General features: G+C 44.3%; 1 protein-coding gene across 1 annotated transcript in view; it reads right to left on the bottom strand.

Moving 5' to 3' along the window:
* LOC309562499 (glutathione S-transferase P 2-like) overlaps positions 1 to 20,850 on the bottom strand; it is an 85,270-nt gene that overhangs the window by 4,538 nt on the left and 59,882 nt on the right. The gene's annotated exons all lie outside the window — the stretch shown is intronic.

Genomic DNA, 20,850 nt, shown 5'->3' with positions numbered 1-20,850 from the left:
AGCCAAGATTTGCTGCTTTTGGATAGAGTAAGGAAGGGTTGAAGAGTTTTTTTTTTTGCCATCTGTGTCCCATTGGGGAAAATTCCCTTTAATTCCTGTCCCATAGCCAAAACAGAAAGTCAAAAGAAATCCCTCCAAACTGCAGGGATCCCGGGGTGGCACCAGGGTCACCAGAACTAGTATCCCCATTGAAAGATTCCTCCTATTTTACTGTTCTGGTGCCAACCAAAAATTTGGAATTTTCATATGCTTTCACTTTCAATGATAATGGTAAACAGGACAAATAGAGAGAGTGAATCTCCCTAATCACAGACTGCAATAGAAACTGGCAGTTGTTTTAATTGCTCTCCACTCTATCCAAAACAAGATTTGCCTTTAGTTATACTTTAAGTCTATAGCAGGGCCAGCCCTACCATGGGTCCCGTTGGGTCCGTTGGACCCAGGCAATACTTTGACAGGGGCGGCAAATTGACACCCAAGATTTTCTTTACAACAATTTTGTGTGTCATCCAGGGGCAGCCACTCCGCTGTCCTGTAAAAAGGCTGCCCTGCTGCCCTCAAGACGCATACTCATAGTTGCCGCTGGCTGTTAAACACCCGAGCACACAATAAGAGCTCAGGTGTGTGTGCTTCCAGGGGCAGGGTACCCACACTAAACAGAGAGCATTAAAAGATCCCTTCCCCACTGGCTCTGCCAGCAGCCGATGTTCGGGCGCAGCTTGCAAGGCTTGCATTTCTATTGTGTGGAACTGGAGGAGGGGGTGCAGCCAGCCCCCTGCCCGGCCCGCCTTCTTTTGCTCTGGTGCATGCTTGAAGCTAGGCACTGAAGACAGTGGGAGCACTGGGAGAGAGCAACAGGGAAGTAAAATAGGTTAGTTCTGTGTGACAGGACACAAAGTGTATCCATCAGTTTTCTAGTAGTGAATGCAGGATGGCCAAATGTTGCATAACCTGTCATGCTTAAAAATCACTATACAGCCCTAGCTTGCCATTATACTACCCTAGCCTGTACGTATACTACCCTAGCCTGCCCCATACTACCCTAGCCTTTCTATATACTATCCAAGTCTGTCTGTATACTACCCTAGCCTGTCCGTATACTACCCTAGCCCGTCTATATACTACCCTAGCCCATCTATATACTACCCTAGCCCATCTATATACTACCCTAGCCCATCCATACATACTACCCCAGCCTGTTCGTATACTACCCTAGCCTGCCCCTATACTACCCTAGCCTTTCTATATACTATCCTAGCCTGTCCGTATACTACCTTAGCCTGCCCCTATACTGCCCTATCCCAGTGGCATATCATCCATGTATGCAACAAGTTCACTGCACACAAGCCCTGAGGGATCAGGGATGCCCTAGGATGCCAAGATGGGGGAGCAGTAACATGGTGGTATGTCACAAGGTGATGTTGCATGTAAATCTGACTACTTGATAAATGTAATTTTAGTTTAAATATCATGATATAAAATAATGGATGTAGGTGACTTTTGGTGGGCCTGATTTATTTTTATTTTTTTTGGGGGGGGAGCATTTGATTTTTGGGCCCAGGCAGCACAATGTCTTGGGCCAGCCCTGGTCTATAGGTTAATGCATAGAAAGTGAATTTGATAAACATCACTACTGAGAACTGTGATGGTGCACAGCCACTGTGGGTGGAGCTCCATAAGAGTGCAGCAAATAGTAAATTACTTGTTGGAGTATGTTATAGGCCCCCTAACATAAAGAGTGAGGAAGAATTTTGGCTCCTTTCACAGGCTGGAAGGGCTGGGAATCAGAACGATGTTGTTATTATTATGGGCAAATGTAACTATTCAGGTATTGATTGGGCAAATGGGACTGCACAGTCAACAAAGGCTTGTCATTTGGCAAATTCATTGAGCAGATGGTGGAAGCCCCAACATAAGAAAAAGCTCCATTGCAACTATTCATTTCAAACAGCACAAAGCTTATTACAGATGTGCAGTTCAGAGACACCTTTCACAGTTCAGAAACAATCACATTTGCCATAAGTTGCAGGAAAGCGGAGCATGATGGTATGAAAAGACCTCTAAATTTCAAAAAAGCTAACGTCAATAAGCTGTGATCCTTACTGCATGATACTCAATTGAACCAGCTATTTGCAGAAAAGAGCACACAAGGTAAGTGGGAGTGTTTTGCAGAAATTAATTAAACGTGCATTAGCCATTACGTAACAAGTAAAAAAGATAGAAGTAAAACCTATGTGACTAAATTCTAGAGCAAAAAAAAAATACATGAAAAAAAAAAACAGGCCCTTGAATCGAACAAAGTAGAAGGGACACCCTTGGCATTCTAGATTTACAAGGAATGCAACAAAAATGCAAGGGAGCAGACAGGGTGGCTAAAATATAAAAGAAACACATTGCTACAGCAATTCAAAATCCAAATGTATTCAAATATATTACCAGTAAAAAAGGTTATGAAAGAACAAATAGGCCCCATAACGGACAAACATGGGAAGTTGGTCTCAACCAACAGGAAAAAGGCAAATGTATTAAAGTGGTTGTAAACGATCACCTTGTAAAACAGCCCATGCAGTTTAAAACTGAAACAAAAGGCAAACGTGTATAGATATGAAAAAATAAATACCCTTTGTCCCCTTTTTTTATACTGTGCATCCTGACAGTATTCACAGTGCTTCACTTTTTCCACATTTTGTTATATTACAGCCTTTTTCCAAAATTTATTAAATTCATTGTTTTCTTCAAAATTCTACAAACAATACCCCATAATGACAATGTAAAAGAAGTTTGAAATCTTTGCAATTGTATTAATAATAAAAAATGAAAAAAAAAAATCACATAAGTATTCACAGCCTTTGCTCAATACTTTGTGGAGCACCTTTGGCACCAATTACAGCCTGAAGTATTTTTGAGTATGATGCTACAAGCTTGGCACACCTATTTTTGGGCAGTTTCTTCCATTGATCTTTGCGGGACCTCTCAAGATCCATCAGGTTGGATGAGGAGTATTGGTGCACAGCCATTTTCAGATCTCTCCAGAGATGTCCAATGGGGTTCACGTCTGGACTCTGGTTGGGCCAAGTAAGGACATTCACAGAGTTGTTCCACAGCCACTTCTTTTGTATCTTTGCTGTGTGCTTAGGGTCGTTGTCCTGTTGGAAGATGAACCATAGCCCCAGTCTTAGCACAAGAGGACGCGTTCTGCAGAGGCTCCTGATATCCTGTGGATTTATCCTGGTTTTGTGGAGTTAGACTCTGTCATCCTGCTTAGCAAACTGCTGCCCCCGCTTCAAGGATTCAGACCTTCATTACCCATGCCATCTAAACGTGCATTCGGGCAGAAACAAGCCTCCAGCAAGTCCCGGAACTCCCCTCCCCCCCCGGCTGCAAAAGGTGTGGCCATCTTGCACCCTAGTGTACAATCCTGGCCTTCAGTAGCGGTGCAGACCTAGGAGGAGAGCGTGTCCACAATGGCCTTGGAGATGGAACAGGGAGCCTCTCTGTCTTCTGCAGCAGCACCACCGGAGGAATCTGCTACATCTGCCATTCTGGTGGCCATAGAGGTGAGTGAAACAACCCTCATGGCCAGGATTGACTTGCTGGCCTTGGAATGTGGCCCCATTAGACAAGACCTGGATAAAATCAGCGGCTGCCTGGGCAGTGTTGAGACCGTATTTCAGATGTTGAGGATACTGCCTCTTCTCACACTAGTACCCTGGCTGAACTACAACGCACAGTAAATCTCCTTTTGATGCGCTCAGATGATGCTGAAAACAGACTCCTCCGCAACAATGTGTCTGTAGTCAGCCTTACTGAAGGGGCGGAGGGCGATCGACCTGCCTTATTCGCTGAAAAATTCTTTAAACGAGTCCTGAAACTTCAGTAGGTCTCCCAGATGTACCAAGTAGAGAGAGCCTACAGGGTGCCCACTGGATCCAGGCCCCTTGGCCCCCCTCCTTGCCTGTTCCTGATCAGGTTCCTAAATTTTAGAGAAGGGGACCACATCCTGGTGGAAGCTCGGAAGCAGCAAACCCTGCGCTATGAAAATGCTGTTTTACATTTTTTCTCTAGATTTTTCTGCAGATCTACAAAAACGCAGAAGATCCTTTGTTAATGTGCGCAGAAGGCTCTGGCAGTAGGCTCTACAGTACAGCATGCTCTACCCCTGCAAGCTAAGAGTTCTGCATGATGGTACGGCTCACTATTTTGAGAACCCTGTATCGGCCACTGACTGGCTAGATCAGGCATGTCCAACCGGGGGCCGCATGCAGCCCAAAACTGCAATGTGGCCCACTGCCCCATGACAATTTTTTTTTTTTTTTGCTGGGGAGGAAGGCAGTCAAGTCAGGGGCACGGCCACAGAGGCTGCCTCAGAGGGGATCATCCACTAGTTGTGTTAAATTAGTGCTGGGGGGGGGCTTTAGCACGGGAAGGGCGAAGCAGCGTTTTATTACTTATATACCTTAACCATAGTATATATTTTATATGCGGCCCAAGAAATTTTCTCTATACTCAATGTGGCCCAGAGAAGCCAAAAGGTTGGACACCCATGGGCTAGATTCTTTGCCATGATCTATCAGCTCAAGGCCTCGTCTGGCTTATGTTTGTTAGCTGTTTGTTGATGTTACATTACTTATTGCTCCCTTACACTATTATTCTGGTTGTCCTCTGTTGTGAAAGCGAGAAGGTTCTCACCTTACTGTCTCTTGAAGAGTGTTAGTCACTCCTGTGTATTTTTGGTTTAGGGCAATGAAGTCCCTCTGGTCTATTTTGTCTGTTTTATTGCCGGAGAAACACCAAGTTTTTTTTTTTTTTTTTGTGTTAGGATTATTTTTTCTGGCTCCTTTACTTTTTTCAATTTATTTTATGCTTTTTTTTTTCTATTTTTTATGCCTTTGACGGATGCAGAGTGGCCGGTTGACCTGTTCCGAGCCTCTTTGTTTTTCAAATTCTTCTTTATTAAAACACAAGAAAAAGTACAAGTAACGTACATTTTTGCAGACATAGCTGTGTTGCAGCGTACAGAGTCAAAATACATCAACCAAGTAAAAAGGTGAATGCAATGCACCAATAAGACAAAGTCAGACAGGAAAGGTAAATAAACGGCAGGTCTACTCGTAGCACAGAAGAACATGTAAAAAAGCTATCAAGATCATCAGATATTCAGTGGAACTCCAGTAGGGCTACAAATAATGGGTAACATCGTGCATCAGAGCAATGCTGGGCAACAGGAACCGTGGGTTGGAGGTCAACCCAGAGTAAGCTATTCTCACTAAGAGATCCAAAAAATAAAAAGGAAAGGGGCTTACGACACATTGGGAGAATAGATACGGGACACAGGGGGGAAGGAGAAGGAGCCGGATAGAAAGGAAGGGGTGCTTATAGAGGGGGGCAGGAAGGATCAGGGAGTGGGGACAGAGGGAGACTGTGTCTACCGGTACGTAGAGCCGGCCTAACGCCCGTCACCGAGCCCCGGGCCTCTTTGTGACTTTTGGCCACTCCATTTACCTGACTATGCCATGACAGTGAATCTTAGGATAATTTAATGGAATGTGGGGCTTAAACTCAATGTTTAAAAGGGCACTAAACCTTAAATACTTGAAGTCCCATAACCCTCATATTATCCTGTTGCAGGAAACTCACTTATTAGGAAACAATATTCTGTCCATGAAAAGGAACTGGATCCAGAGGGCGTTTCATGCCACTTTCTTGTCTTATGCTAGAGGAGTGTCTATTTTATTATATAAATGTTTAAGATGTGTTGTGCAACAGGCATTCTCTGACCCTGAAGGGAGATCTGTGGCGGTGATCCTTACTATTGATGCACATACAATTGCAGTGATCAATATTTATGTGCCCCCCTCACCGTTTCATAAAGGTATCCTATACACAAGTCTAGATAAATTATATCCTCTTAAGCCACTACAGGTCCTCATAGCTGGGGACTTTAGTAATATACTAGACGTATCATTAGATACTTCCAACTCAAACAGAACTCCCAATTTGGACCTCTCACACTGGGCTGACTCGTCTATGCTTACTGAGTTCTGGCGATGGAAACACCCTGCTATGAAATGCTATTTTTATCTCTCAGGTGCTTTTCTCTCATCATGCAGAATTGACATGGCCTTTGTCAATCCAACCTTGCTACCATGGGTATTGGATGCCACGTATCTTGCTGGGGGCATTTCAGATCATACGCCTCTCCAGATTACATTGCAATTGCCTGATCCCAAATCTGCTTGCACAATGGCGAATTCAGCCTGGCCGGGTGGCTGAACTGGAGGTTGAAGCAGTGGTGACAGCACTGTTTGCTGCTTACTGGCAGACTAGCGCCGACTCCTCCACCCCACAGACTGTGTGGGATTCATTTAAGGCAGTCATGAGGGGAGAGTGTATCTTGGCCACCGTAAAGATGCTACAAGAGAAAGAGATTGCTTGTGCACAAGCTCATGCAGATAATCCCTCCCCAAATTATTTGTCATCCTTACAGCAGGTTAGGTGGCATGTTTCCCTAATCTAACACAGTGTATTGTCCAGAATGCATGTTGAAAGTTTGTGTGAAAAAGGTAATAAAAACTGTAAATTACTAGCCCTATTGACAGCGGACACACATGCTCCAATGATCATTCCCTGCGTGTATTCACCTGAATGGGCTCTCCAGATGTGGATCAATCTGATTTAGTAGACTTCCTAAACAATTTACCACTTCCGGTTCTCTCAGACAAGCCTAGGTCTATGCTTGATGCACCATTTACCGCAGAGCAGGTTATGTCGGTGATAGGTTCCTTCCCTAATGATAAGCCCCCGGGGCCTGATGGGCTTCCGGCGGAGTGGTATAAGCATTATGCTGAGTAATTGACACCCATGCTTTTACAGCTACAGTATATACAGAGTGTTTACACACAAATAGTCTACACCACATTTTATGAAGCCCATGTGGTGCTCCAGGCTAAGCCGGATAAGGACCCTCTACAGTGCGCGTCCTATGTGCCCATCTCTCTCCTTAATATGGACCTAAAAATTCTAACCAAAGTCTTAGCCACTAGATTCAAGAACATTCTTTACCTCCTGTTTTTTCTGGTCAGACATGTTTTATACCTGCCAAAGCAACGGACATAATTAGAGGAAGGTTACGGGTGGTAAAAAATAGTTTTTTGCAGTTGGCACTAGGCAAGGTTGCCCCTAGTCCCTGGGGCTCTTTTCTCTAATGATGGAGCCTGTGGCTCTGGCATTACAAGCTTCCTCTGCACTGCATGGTATTAGAGTTGGTTCCCAGGAAGAAAAGATGCCATTATATGCCAATGACTTGGGTTTAATTTTAGAGGATTCAGGTACATCCATAACGTCTACACTGAATATTTTATATCGAGTAGAACTCTTTTTTCTGGCTTAAGGGTTAACTGGCACAAGTCACAAATCCTTCCCCTTGGTGGAGCTGCTAGGCAGGGCCTCTCCTGACACCTCACCTTTTCAGTGGGTGACACAGATAAAATACTTGGGCCTGCACATAAGTTCTGTCACTGACTTTATCAGGCTGAATATTTCCGCCCTTATTCTACACCTCAAGCAGCAATTTAATGCCTGGTGAAATCTCCCACTTTCCTTAATTGGAAAGATCAACTTGATTAAAATTAAGTTTCCCCCTCCATTATTGTGTTTGATACGAAATTCCCCTGTATGGACCCCTAAAAGTATGTTTAACTCCCTACATAGTGTGGTGTCAGACTCTCTGTAGCAGGGCGGTACCTCAAGGATCAAATTAACAGTACTACAACAGCCTTGGATGGAGAAGGGGTCTGGCCGCCCCCAACTTCTATAAATATTTTTGGGCTGGGCAACTTGTCTTCACACACAGGTGGCTGACTAGTCCATTAGATGATGCAGCAGTAGCCCTAGAAGCAGCAGTAGTGGGCTCTTATAAAGCTCTAGCCCATCTGGTACATAGGAGTATATCTCCTCACACCCAGACGGTCTCTATGTGATCTGTACTTTGAGAATGGCAAATATCTCATGGAGCTGCTTTTGGGGGGCTGTTTCCCCCTCTCCCCATACTCCAATGTGGAAAAACCTGAATCTTCCCCACTTTTATAGCCAAGCAGATCCGGTGGTTTGGATGAGGTTCCTACAGCTGGGACACTCCTATCAGGCTCAATATGGGGGTGCCCCGATAGCAGTCTCTTCTTCAGGTCTAAAAACATTGCTAAGAGAGATGAGGACCTGGTTAAGCCTTTATCAGTACTATACAAATAGCTCTTCCCAGAGACCACCAGGCTTCTTAGTTCCTGCAGGGCCAATTGGTTGACAGATGTTCCAGACTGGGAGGAGGTATGGGAGGCTCCATTTGTCAGACATATATCAGCTAGAGACTTACTGATACATTACACATTCTTACATGGTATATGTTTGACTCCTGCTAAATTAGGGAAAATCTTTGGTACAGTCTAGTCATCCTGTTGGCATTGCTATGCCTCTGGAGCAGATTTTATACACATTTTTTGGGACTTAATTGACTACTATTGGAACCAGGTTACATAGTTACATAGTTACATAGTTAGTGAGGCTGAAAAAAGACACAAGTCCATCCAGTTCAACCTATGTGTGTGTGTTTGCTTTTAACCGTACATTGTATACCCCTGTATGTTGTGGTCTTTAAGGTGTCCATCCAATAGTTTTTTGAAACTATCAATGCTCCCCGCTGATACGACTGCTTGCGGAAGAGAATTCCACATCCTTACCGCTCTTACAGTGAAGAACCCCTTACGCACTTTAAGGTTAAACCGCCTTTCCTCTAGTTTTAGTGAGTGGCCACGTGTCTTATTGTATTCCCTTACTCTAAATAGTTTGTTCCTTATGCTAGGGTCGCCAGTACAGTATTTGTACATTGATATCATATCCCCCCTCAAGCGTCTCTTCTCCAGAGAGAATAGGTTCAGTGCTTGTAGTCTTTCCTCATAGCCGATGTCCTCCATTCCCCTAATTATTTTTGTTGCCCTTCTCTGGACTTTCTCCAGTTCCAGCACATCCTTCCTGAGGACCGGTGCCCAGAACTGGACAGCATACTCCAGATGTGGCCGGACCAGAGTCTTGTAGAGTGGAAGAATAATCTCTTTATTTCTGGAGTGAATCCCCTTTTTTATACAACCCAGTATTCTGTTGGCTTTGCTTGCAGCGGCTTGGCATTGCATGCCACTTCCAAGCCTGTTGTCTACCAGTACCCCCAGGTCCCTTTCCATCCTAGACTCACCCAGAGGTTCCCCCCCTAGTGAGTAGCTTGCTTTCTGGTTTCTGGCCCCCAAGTGTTACATACATAGTTACATAGTTACATAGTTAGTGAGGCTGAAAAAAGACACAAGTCCATCCAGTTCAACCTATGTGTGTGTGTTTGCTTTTAACCGTACATTGTATACCCCTGTATGTTGTGGTCTTTAAGGTGTCCATCCAATAGTTTTTTGAAACTATCAATGCTCCCCGCTGATACGACTGCTTGCGGAAGAGAATTCCACATCCTTACCGCTCTTACAGTGAAGAACCCCTTACGCACTTTAAGGTTAAACCGCCTTTCCTCTAGTTTTAGTGAGTGGCCACGTGTCTTATTGTATTCCCTTACTCTAAATAGTTTGTTCCTTATGCTAGGGTCGCCAGTACAGTATTTGTACATTGATATCATATCCCCCCTCAAGCGTCTCTTCTCCAGAGAGAATAGGTTCAGTGCTTGTAGTCTTTCCTCATAGCCGATGTCCTCCATTCCCCTAATTATTTTTGTTGCCCTTCTCTGGACTTTCTCCAGTTCCAGCACATCCTTCCTGAGGACCGGTGCCCAGAACTGGACAGCATACTCCAGATGTGGCCGGACCAGAGTCTTGTAGAGTGGAAGAATAATCTCTTTATTTCTGGAGTGAATCCCCTTTTTTATACAACCCAGTATTCTGTTGGCTTTGCTTGCAGCGGCTTGGCATTGCATGCCACTTCCAAGCCTGTTGTCTACCAGTACCCCCAGGTCCCTTTCCATCCTAGACTCACCCAGAGGTTCCCCCCCTAGTGAGTAGCTTGCTTTCTGGTTTCTGGCCCCCAAGTGCATTACTTTACATTTTTCTACATTAAATCTCATCTGCCATGTAGTTGCCCACCCCGTTATTTTGTTCAGGTCTGCTTGCAAGATTTCCACATCCTGCATAGAAGATATTGGCATGCCTAATTTAGTATCATCTGCAAATACTGAGATTGTACTAGATATCCCCTCCTCTAGATCATTTATGAATAAATTAAACAGGATTGGTCCCAGGACAGAACCCTGGGGGACCCCACTTTCCACACCCGCCCAATCCGAGTACTCCCCATTAATCACCACCCTCTGTACTCTCCCCTGGAGCCAGTTCTCTATCCAGGTACTCACCTTATGGTCCATACCTACCTTCCTTAGTTTGTACCGTAAGCGTTTGTGGGGAACGGTGTCAAAGGCCTTTGCAAAGTCCAGATACACCACATCCACAGGCTTACCTTTATCTAAGTGGCAGCTCACTTCATCGTAGAAGGTTAATAGATTGGTTTGGCATGAACGATTTTTCATGAATCCATGCTGATTACTACTTATAATACCGTTTTCATTACTAAAGTCTTGTATGTGGTCCCTTATCATCCCCTCCAAAATTTTGCAGACTACTGATGTTAGGCTGACCGGCCTATAGTTACCCGGGATATATCTCGGCCCCTTTTTAAATATTGGTACCACGTTGGCTTTTTTCCAATCAGCTGGCACCATACCTGTCTGTAAACTATCCTTAAAGATCAAGAATAATGGTCTGGCAATCACCTGACTGAGCTCATTTAGAACCCTTGGGTGCAAGCCATCCGGTCCCGGGGATTTATTTATGTTAAGTTTCTCTAGTTTAGCTCTAAGTCTATCCTCTGTTAGCCATGGCGGCACTTCCTGAGGTGTATTATTTAGTTCGGCCTTACAAGCGGGGTTCGTGTAGCCCCCCGATTCCTTTGTGAAGACTGAAGAAAATAAATTATTTAACACTTCCGCCTTTTCTCTGTCCTCAGTGGCCATTTTTCCTTTATCCTCTTTTATGGGGCCAATGTGTTCTGGCCTCGCTTTCTTACTGTTTATATACTTAAAGAACTTCTTGGGGTTCTTTTTACTCTCCTCCGCTATATGTCTCTCGTGTTCTATTTTAGCCGCCCTGATTTCATCTTTACATTTCTTATTACACTCTTTGTAATGCTTGAATGCTGCCAATGACCCCTCAGTCTTGTATTTTTTGAAGGCCTTTTCTTTAGCTCTAATATACATTTTTATGTTGGAGTTTAGCCACCCAGGGTTTAGTTTTGCTCTTTTAAATTTATTTCCCTGTGGAATGCACTGGCCCACCCCCTTGTTAAGTATGCTCTTGAAGCACTCCCATTTTTCCTCCGTGTTCTTTGTTCCCAGGGTTCTATCCCATTTGATATTTTCTAGCAGCGAGCGCAGTTTAGGGAAATTGGCTCTTTTGAAATTCAGTGTCCTTATATTACCCTTGTGTTTCCTATTACTGTAATTAATACTGAAACCAATTGACCTATGGTCACTGTTCCCTAAGTTGTCCTGTATTTCTATATCCGTGAGCAGGTCTGTATTGTTGGTAATCAGTAGGTCAAGTACCGCATTGTTTCTTGTCGGTGCATTCACCATCTGACCCATGAAATTGTCCTGCAAAACATTTAGGAACTGCCGAGCCTTGGCTGAATGCGCGGTTCCTTCTGCCCAGTCTATATCAGGATAATTAAAGTCCCCCATTATAATGACATTTCCCATCCTTGCTGCCAATCCTATCTGTAACATGAGGTCCACCTCACCCTCCTCCCTCTGGTTTGGGGGCCTATAGCATACGCCCAATATTACCTTCCCCACCGTGCCTTTCCTTTGAAGCTCTACCCATAGGGATTCTGCCTCGTCCATAGCTCCATTATTAATATCATCCCTCATATTTACCTGTATACTGTTCTTAATATACAAACATACCCCTCCCCCTTTTTTACCCTCTCTATCTCTGCGATAAAGGGAATACCCCTGAATGGTCGCCATCCAGTCATGAGAGCTGTCAAACCAAGTCTCAGTTATCCCCACAAAATCTAAGTCCTCCTCAAACATCAGCAGCTCCAGCTCTCCCATCTTGTTGGCCAGGCTTCTGGCATTGGTATATAAGCCTCGTAATTTTGATGTTTTTAGGCTGCTCTCTTGATTTTTCCCCGTACCCACCCTGGGTATAGGGGCTCCGAACATCCTACCGCTAATGCCCCCGTTTCTGCCCTCTGAAACTTGCTTTCCACTGGCTAATTCTACATCTGTACCCTCCCCCCCATTCCCTAGTTTAAAAAACCCTCTAACTTTTTGGCCATCCTCGCACCCAGTACGGCTGCACCCACCCCATTTAGGTGCAATCCGTCCCTACCAAAGAGCCGGTGACCGACTGAGAAGTCGGCCCAGTTCTCCAGGAACCCGAAACCCTCCTTACTACACCAGCTCCTCAGCCACTCGTTAACTTCCCTAATCTCCCGCTGCCTCTCTGGTGTGGCTCGAGGTACAGGTAGTATTTCGGAAAATACTACCTTGGAGGTCCTAGTCCTCAACTTAGCGCCTAAGTCCCTGAAATCGTTTAGGACTCTCCGTCTTCCTCTGCCTATGTCATTGGTACCCACGTGTACAGGTCTTTCACTGTATTCAGTTACAGCTTTTAACATTTGGGCCATCTATAAGAATCTGTCTGTTGGGACTGGTCGATGGACTGGCTCCCACTACAGCAATATATACTCTGCTCACCCTTTGGCCCCTTCACACGGGCTTTCCGATCAGGTCCACCTGTCAGTTTTTCAGGCGGACCTCCCATATGGAAGAAAAATATATTTCCAATATATTTAGGGAAAGTTTTTTAGAAATATATTGAATATGGCCAGAATTGTAGCATTTCAAATATATTTCCAATATAATTGGGAAAACTTTTTAGAAATATATTGAATATGGCCAAAATTGTAGCATTTCAAATATATTTCCAATATATTTGAGAAAAATAAAAATGTTTTTTTAAAAATATATTTTAATTATATTTTTCTTCCATGTGGGCTGATCGGATGTTCCATGCACCCCTATGGAGCAGCGGATGTCAGCGGTGACATGTCCACTGACACCCGCTGCTATCTGATTCAATCCCGTCCGTGAAATCTAGACGGATGGAAACCCTATTTTCCATCTGTCTGGAGGATCGGACCGGATAGGATAGGATGAAAACGAACAGGCGGTCCATTTTCATCCGATCTCCCATAGAGGACAGCGGGGATTTGACAGGTCTGTCTCCGCAAAGTAAGCAGGGACGGACCTGTCATCCGCGTGCTCAGCGGGGATCGGCTGGTTCGATACCCGCTGAGCAAAACGGAGTCCGACGGGTGGAAAGCCCGTGTGAAAGAACCCTTTTATGCCAGAAAGTTAATAATCTTGTCATGGAAGAAAACCGAGTCTTGGAAGGTTCTGGTCAATAGGGCCCTTCTGCTATATATAAATATATATATATATATATATATATATATATATATATACTGTATGTATATATAAAGCAACATACCTTAGTAGGGGAGTGCCTTTAAAAATTTGACAAGGTATGGAGGGGATGGATTGAGTAATCGCATACAGTCTCGGATGGATTTGAGATGGTATATTATTTCCTGCCTCTTCTTAAACATAAGTTGATTGGGGTTGGACCTCTGGTATACATATAGTTGAAGCTGACCCGACTGCAATATTGTTTTGGTTAATGGTTCATAGTTGTGGGGGGGGCCATATATCCTTTATGCTCCCTAATTACGGGTGCTCTGTGTTAGTGACAGGCAAATGTGTATGTTTTATTTCTGACCCTTTGAAGCATTTTTTTTTTTTTTTTTTTAAGTTTGTCTATATTATTTTTCAACTACCTGCTATTTTGTGTAAATTGTCCTATTTTTTTGTATGAAAATTGCAAACTTTATTAAAAAAAAAAAAAAAAACATATATATACATATATATATATATATATATATATATATATATATATATATATATATATATATGTTTCTCTACATTGCTGCATTCATCTTTCCTTTGATCCTGACTAGTCTCCCAGTTCCTGCCGCTGAAAAACCTCCCCACAGCATGATGCTGCCACCACCATGCTTCACTGTAGGGATGGTATAGGCAATGAGCAGTGGCTGATTTCCTCCAGACATGACTCTTGCCATGCAGGCCAAATAGTTAATTCTTTGTTTCATCAGACCACAGAATATGGTTTCTCATGGTCTGAGAGTCCTTTAGGTGCCTTTTTGGTAAGCTCCAGGTAGGCTGTTGTGTGCCTTTTACTGAGGAGTGTCTTCCATCTGGTCACTCTACTATAGAGGCCTGATTGGTGGAGTGCTGTAGAGATGGTTGTCCTGGAAGGTTCTAATCTCTCCACAGAGAAATGCTGGAGCTCTGTCAGTGACCATCGGGTTCTTGTTCACCTCTCTGACTAAGGTCCTTCTCCCCGATCGCTCAGTTTGGCCAGGCGGCCCGCTCTAGGAAGAGTCCTGGTGGTACCAAACGTCTTCCATTTAAGGATGATAGAGGCCACTGTGCTCACTGGGACCTTTAATGCTGCAGAAATTAAGGCTGTAACATAAAATGTGGAAAAAGTGAAGTGCTGTGAATACTTTCTGGATGCACTGTAAGTGATCTCATTCCTCCTGTTCTCAGCTGCATAAGAGCTGGGGGAGGAGAAGCAACAGTGCACCGAGCTTCTCAGTGAATGGCTGTGCAGGAGGGGAGTGTCAGGACAAGTCTGATCATTGGAGGAGAGCACATTGAGTTCCCAATATAGCTAGAGAACTGACTATGATGTGCTCTGCTGCTTAGTGTGGTCAGCTTTACATAGGAAAGCAGAGGGACTGGCAGGAATACCAAGGATTTCACACAAAGGAAGAAATACAAAGATACTTTTTCATGCAAGTACATGGTACAGCAGGCACATATCAGGAATATGAAATGCTGGGGTGACAAACGCTTTAAATCATTTTTCCTCTTCAGTAATTACAGATGAGAGACCATCTTTTAATTCACCAGCAATATTAACCGCTTTACAACCATCCCATAGCAGATTTACTGCTACATGGTGGCCACTCTGTGCAGAATTACATGATTCTGCACTTCCGTGTTTTGGGAGCAAGCGAGCACGCGCCACCGGCGGCTTGCACCTGCAGTGATTTTACACAGCTGGAGCTGATCTGCCGGTCCAGCCAATCCGATGTCCGCTGGTACCCGCCGATCGTTCGGTACTCTGATAGAATAACAGTCTGCCTATTGTGAGGGGGTTAGCTCGGCAGCGGTGTGTGTGACCCCCTGGATGAGTTCACAACACAAAATTATTCACAGCAAACAGCATTGCAGGTGATAAAAAAAGACAAAGGTGCAGTTTATTTACACTATATACAAGGTAAAAATGGCAACAAAAAGAAACATGAAAATAAACCCTTGGCAACTTACTACACACACAGGTTCCCCGGCTATCAACTAAGTACCTATCTCACTGTCTAAGAGGATTGCCACACAGGCTATGTCTCACCGCACAGACAGTAATCAATTCTCTAAGCAGGCTTGCAGCTTTTGTAGGTGCCCTAATGAACCAACTTCCCTCAGCTGGGCTCATTACCTCTACCCCTGAAGGACTCTTAGCACTTCCCCCTAGTGGAACAAATCTACATAGAGCCTGAATCTTGGACATGCATGCCTGCCATCCTGGATTCAACTAGGCGATTTTACCTGCCTGTTGTCACATACCCCCACCCTCCCTCTTATTTCAACCCTGGGGTTGGAACACAAGTAGTCAGGCACGCATGAACCTGGACAAAGCATCCACATTCCCCATCTGAACACCAGGGCGATGCTTTATAGTATAGTTGAACTCTTGTAAGGCCAGGAACCTTCTATTGTTCTCCTTGTTTTGAGTCATCCACTATAGGGGAATGTGATCAGTAACCAGGCCAAAATGTCTACCTAACAGATAGTATTTCACCTGGCGTAATTCACCTCACAGGATTTACATTTTTTGCTGAGGTAAATGACCAGGTGCACTTCCCCCTTCCAAACCTGGGACAACACTGCTCCTAAAGGCCCGTACACACGTGCCGATTGTCGGCCATATATATTCGGCCAACGTCTGATCCGCCGATTGTCGGCTTGATACAGGGTAGGAGGAACAATCATTTTCTATTTCCTTTAAGACCCCGGGTCATTAGAATCTCTGCAATACTCTCTCTCAGGTTTTTTCTGCTCCCAAATGACCTCCAAGAATGTGCCCATGGGCCAACTCCAACACCAACTTCCTGTAAGTTTTCTGCATTACAAGTTGCTCAATGGTTTCTTCCGCCTTTTGAACAACTCGATTCAATACTGTAGATACCTTTCCACAACAAAGTACGGTTAAGCACAAGTCTTATCTGGGTTCACTAGTTTGTCATCGATTGTTACCATATTTTCCCATGCTCTTATCAGTGTGGGGTCTTTTAACTGTTCAGTGGAAGAGTTTTTGCCTGTGAACCACTAGGTCAAACTCAACAGACGGCATGTTTTCGTCTGAGGATGTAGGCTCTTCCACAGCTTTTAGAGTCTCCCCTGCTAATACCGACAAGGGGAATGCTGGAGAGTCCTCACCACTCTCAGAGGATTTCTGGGATTCAACTTCCTGGTTTACAGGGGCAATAGTGGGGGGGGGGGGGGGGGGTTAGGACAATCCCGGAGAGAGTTCCCAGAATTTAGGAAAATCCCTCCCCACAATGGCATCATGTGGTAAGTGAGACACTAGCCCCACCTGATGAGATAGGTTACCTTTGGGGTCTCAAAAGACACTGTAGCCACAGGATACTCTCTGGTGTTCCCATACACACAAACAGCCACATTTTTATGCCCAGAGACCTCTGTAGTAACAAATTCAGCTTTTACTAATGTTGCCAGGCTACCTGAATCCAGCAACACAACAACATTACTACCATCAAAATACATTTGGCATAAATGTTTCTCAGTTCCCCCGAATGGCAGTGCATGCAACTGTCACAAACAGAGACTGATGTCTGTCCCTTAGAAAGTCACATTGCACAGGTTCATCCACAACTGGCTAATTTGCTGCAATATGTCCCTCTTGCCTGCAGCAGTAACAAAATCTTTTTTGCTTCCTCTTGCAGCCTTGACTTTCCATGCTGCTCCTGCCAGACATTAGGTAGAACCCCCACCCTCTCACTCTCTCCACCCTCACCCCTTGGTATCATCTTACCCACCGCTGTGTATGGTCTGGTCTTAGGGTGGAAAGTCTGTGAGTCCCTGGGGGAGGAGGTCAGTTTCTCTGTAGCCAAGTACCTCTCTACCAGATCCACAAGCTTATTTGCCGTTTCTTGGTCTCCAAGGCTTACCCACTTTTGAATGGCAGTAGGAAGAGATCTCAGGAACCAATCCATAACCACAGGTTCCACAATCTTTGGTGCGGCCAAAGTCTCTGGCTGCAGCCACTTCCTGCTCAGATGAATGAGATCTTACATCTGAGACCTGGGGGGTTTCCCAAGCCGAAAAGTAAAGTTATGCACACACTGAGCCTGGACAGTCAGGGTGACACCCAGCCGCAACAATATTTCTGTTTTCAGCACATCATAGTCTTTTGCTTGGTCAGGCTCCAGGTCATAATAAGCTTTCTGCGATTCACCAGCTAATAATGGGGCCACCAGGCCAGCCCACTGATCCTTAGGCCAATTTTCCTTTTCAGCAGTCCATTCAAAGGTGGTCAAAAACACCTCAGGATCATCCTCTCCAGTCATTATTGTATTTAGTAAATGGCTCACACAAAATTATGCTGTATTAATGGAACCACTTGCCTCACTGGTCTGCAGACATTGCTGCATTATTTTCTCCACATGCTGTTGGAGTCTCTGCTCCTGCCACTGCAACAGATTTATAAAGAGATCTTCAGATTGCTGCTGAGCTTCCAAACTCTGCTGATGAGCTTGCTGCTGAGCCTCCAGACTCTGCATTTGCCACAACAAGTTGTCTCACCAACTCTTCCATGCTGTGTTGTGCAAATTGTATTAGGATTAGTGTGGACATTTTTCAGCAAGTGTTTTATTTTGATTGTCATTATGGCTCCTGTTGTCGGTTTGCTTGCAATAGGCTCTTCTGAGCATGTATGGGCGAACCAGCATTAAGGAAAGACTACTGGCAGTGAAAACCTTCCCTTAGATGTGTAGACGGGTTCGCTCTACATATGTAAACAAGGCAGACTGTCATTCTGTAAGTACAGTAGACATGGATCATGTGTTTCTTTAAAGCAAGTCTTCAAGTAGTAAAAGCACCTCCCCCACAGTTAGTAAGCACTCTCTAGGCACATATTTAACCCTTTCATCGCCCCTGATGTTAACTGCTTCCCTGTCAGTGTCATTAGTAGAATGACTGTAATAATGTCGCTTGTCCCCAAAAAGTGTCAAAAGTGTCTTTTATGGCGCTTTTCCACTGCATGGAACCATACCGGTTCGGCACGCTTTTGTGCTTTTCCATTGCTGGTACCGCATGGTATAGGGTCGGAACGGTTCGGTACGGTATAGGTTTGCTTTTCCACTGCATGGAACCGAACGGTACGGTACGGTACGGCAGTGAAAAAACAGTACCTACTCGATTGTGGTTCCAACAGGTACCAAACTGGTACCATATCCCACAATCCTTTGCATGCAGTCACTACTAGCCACTGATTGGTCAGAGAATCCCACCCACCCCGTTGTTATCCCACCCACTTAACTTTAGTACTACTTTAGTGGAAAAGCAAACCCATACCGTACCGTACCGAACCGTTCCGACACTATACCATGCGGTACCAGCAGTGGAAAAGCAAACCGGGCCAAGCAGGGCCGAGTAGAGCCGAGCCGGTACGAGCCGGTACTTGCAGTGGAAAAGTGCCATTAGATGTCCGATTTGTCCACCGCAATATCGCAGTCCCGCCATTACTAGTACAAAAAAAATGTAAACATTTCCCATAGTTTGTAGACACTATAACTTTTGTACAAGCCAATCAATATGCTCATCGGGATTTTTATTACCAAAAATATATAGCAGAACACATATTAGCCTAAATTCATGATGAAGTTTGATTTTTTACATTTTTTTATTCGATGTGTTTTAGAGCAGAATGTAAAAAATATCAGAGATTACCAAATACCACCAAAAGAAAGCGCTGTGTTGGAAAAAAAAGCAACTAAATTTTATTTTGGTTCAGTGTCGCACGACCGCGTAATTGTCTTTTAAAGCAAAGCAGTGCTGTATCACAAAAAATTGCCTGGTCAGGAAGGTGGGTAAGCCTTCCAGAGCTGAAGTGGTTAATGAAGTGGCTTAGTGAAAACCAGGTACAAAAGAGAATGTAGAATTTCATGTGAACAAATCACCAGGTCCCAATGGCTTACACCCTTAATTCCCCTGGATCCTAGCTTAATTGTAGCCAAGACGCTATTTCTCATTTTTATCCTCTTGGCACCGATGGCACTCTAATAAGCGACCTCTTGGTGGGTATGCCTTGGCACCCAAGCGGCCACATTTTTGGGTTTCACAATGCAAAAACAGCTGTGCCGAGAGCGTGTGCCCTGCGAGCTCCCGACACAGTTACCAGTGGCTAACGGAAAGCTCTTTCCGATCATGTGACAGTCAATCCCGGCAGTCACATGATTATAAACCCAGCCTCCCAGCATCTAAAAACCCCTTAAAGGGCTGGAAGGCGCCGACGCCAAGGGGTTAAATACACTATATTAACTGGAATGGTACCAACTGATTGACATTGAGCAAATGAGATGCATACCAGGAAAATGCAGGCCAGTCAGCCTAACATCAATAGTATGTAAGGTATTTGAGGGAACGGTAAGGGACTCCAAAACGTAAGGTATCATAAGTGACAACCAGCATGAATTTATAAAAGAATTTTCTTGTCAGGCCAACTGGTTAATGTTATTGAGGAATACAAGAGAAATGGATTGTGAAAATCTAGTGGATGCAGTTTATCTACAGGGGTGGCCAACTGCAGTCCTCCAGCTGTTGCCAAACTACAATTCCCACCATGCCACTGCCTCTGAGATCATATCTTTCACTGTCAGTTTGGCAATGCCTTATGAGACATGTAGTTCCACAACAGCTGGAGGGCCACATTTGCACACATCTTATCTAGATTTTGCTAAGGCATCTAAAAGTCCATCTAATTTTTAATCTAAAAAAAGGGTCTGTTGGAGTTGATGAAATGTACATGGGTTGGAAACTGGTTACATGAAGGGATCCAGTGGGTAGTGAAAATTTTTTAATTCTCTGATTGGTCTAAAGTTGTAATTGGTGTGCCCCAGGGTTCTGTCTTAGGGCCAGTGCTGTTTACTTTTTTTTTCTTTACAATAGTTCTCCAACTGCCACTCGTGAGCAGTGCAGTGAGCCAGTGCTGGGAGCTGGGTGGCAACAAACAAAAATAACTCCTGTGCCCAGAGATAAGTGTTATATAGTCAGTGGGTCACAAGGTAGAAAACTCTGGACCTAAAATATGAGAAGATGGCTGTAATAGCAATGCAACAACAAGAGGAAGCGGGAACCTCGCTTAGCTGAAAGAAGTCTGCTACATAGCATATTTGCACATTTTGGCACCGACTCAAGGGGAACCTTTTGAATGTATTTCCAAAAGTAATTTTGAATATTTTTAAATCTGCAGCTTTTACAATAATATCTGCCATGAAGGTCTATGTTCAAGCACTTCCTGTAATATGTGACATCACTATGTCCCTGTTTCCTAACTGTGCTCCTGTATTGACATCCTCACACAG

The sequence above is a fragment of the Pelophylax lessonae genome, assembly GCF_965119305.1.
Source record: "Pelophylax lessonae genome assembly, chromosome: 9".
NCBI lineage: Eukaryota > Metazoa > Chordata > Amphibia > Anura > Ranidae > Pelophylax > Pelophylax lessonae.
This window is presented reverse-complemented; position numbering and strand designations above follow the sequence as displayed.